The sequence below is a fragment of the Grammomys surdaster genome, unplaced genomic scaffold (genome assembly GCF_004785775.1).
Source record: "Grammomys surdaster isolate TR1022 unplaced genomic scaffold, NIH_TR_1.0 240, whole genome shotgun sequence".
NCBI lineage: Eukaryota > Metazoa > Chordata > Mammalia > Rodentia > Muridae > Grammomys > Grammomys surdaster.
In genome coordinates this window covers 303,820-305,603 of record NW_021604685.1, presented here as the reverse complement: position 1 = coordinate 305,603, position 1,784 = coordinate 303,820, and positions in this window count along the sequence as shown.

Sequence of the window (1,784 nt, the reverse complement as noted above, 5' to 3'; positions counted from 1 at the left end):
TGTGACTAATACCAGTGTTATAATAATTCAGCAGTTTTGCACTTATTTGTTTCTTTATTTTATTTTTTTTATTAAACTTGATCTTATGTAGCTCTAGCTGGATTATGGCTATATAGTTTGGGTTTTGGGTTGACTTCAAAGTTATACCAATTCTTCTGTCACGTGCTGAGACTATAGGTATGTACTACCAGGTTTAGGTAGCTTTATACTTGCAATTTTACCATTTTCTCTCATACTGTAGTGTTGGGCTTCGAGTCTACATCACCACTGGGGTGCCCGATCACAGCTGCCAAGCTGCTCAGGGGAGACAGAATGTAATCTGAGGATCTCTGGCCCAGCTGGAACAAAAGGTTCCATGGGGTTTGGGTCTATTCTGAACAGCCAAAATGTTACAGCTCTATGAAGGGCAGATAGACACAGTCTCCTGCGGCCATAGAGCCTATGCTATAGCAGTAGCAGTGGAAAGCTGATGCAGGCAGCCAGAAGTCTTAGTCAGAGCCACTAAGCAAGAAATGGAGAGTGGTGACAACAGCAGTGGGGAATAGTAGTGGGTAAGGGGCATAGGCCCAGCTGGGCAGATCTGAGGTCCAGCAATGAATGCTTCAGGAGAGAAAACTTTTCCTCAGAGTGTTACAACTCAATAAAACAGCCATCCTCAGACAATTCTTGGTGAAAACAACTAGTATACTTTATTTCATGTAGATAAGGATCTTATAAACATTTTGGGAATAGAGTGGGATCCAGGGGTAAATGCTTCCAATTGGTTCAATCTGAGCTATTAGGGATGCTCTATTTGCATGGGGAAGGACTTCAGGTCTTGTCCCTATGTGACTGATTGTAATGGCCCTCTCAATATGGTTACATGTTCCAAGACAGGTAGAGCGTAGCAGAGAGCTGGTTCCATGACTACTGTTCCCAATTCTGAGATTCCCTGGGGTTTTGAACTAGCTTCAACCTTACCAGTTCTCCTGTCTAGTGGAACTGTCTGATTGCACTACTGTATGTGGTATTTTGAATATGCTTGGCTCAGGGAGTGGTACTATTTGAAGGTGTGGCCTTGTTTAAGGAAGTGTGTCACTATGGGCATGGCCTTAAGACCCTCCTCCTAATCTGGAGGAAGTCAGTCGTCTCCTAGTGGCCTACAAATGAAGCTGTAGAATCCTCAGCTCCTTTTGCATTATGCCTGCCTGGATGCTGCCCTGTTCCTGCCTTGGTGATAATGAACTGAATCTCTGAACCTGTAAGCCAGCACCAATTAAATATTGTCCTTATAAGATTTGCCTTGGTCATGGTGTCTGTTCACAGCAGTAAAACCTAACTAAGACACTGTACTTCATGTACTGTCCAGAGTCATGGATTTGAGGTGTTCCACCTCACCCCAACTCCATTAAGCCACTAGCTTACTTTATGAAATTGGTAGTTCTTTTCATTCTGTGGGGCTATATTTTGTCATCAGCAAAATGAAAACATTACCTAGATAATCTAAGATCTTTTGTAAACTCTGATGTCTGTGGATCACCAGTTGCTTAAAATTATTAAATTCCCAAATAAAGGAACATGGGGAAATTGAGTATTTTGTTCAGGCTACTTATCACCAGTAAATTTAGTGCTTATTGAGTGATTTGAAAGCTACAACGATAGCCACAGCAAGTAGAGATAAGCTTGACTTGTTGTCTTAGTCCCCAGAAACTTATCTCTGTGGTTTCTGAATTATTATGGATGCAAATAAAGAGAATGAATTAGATTGGATACCACATAAGTCTACCTTTCTCTTTATGCCGCTC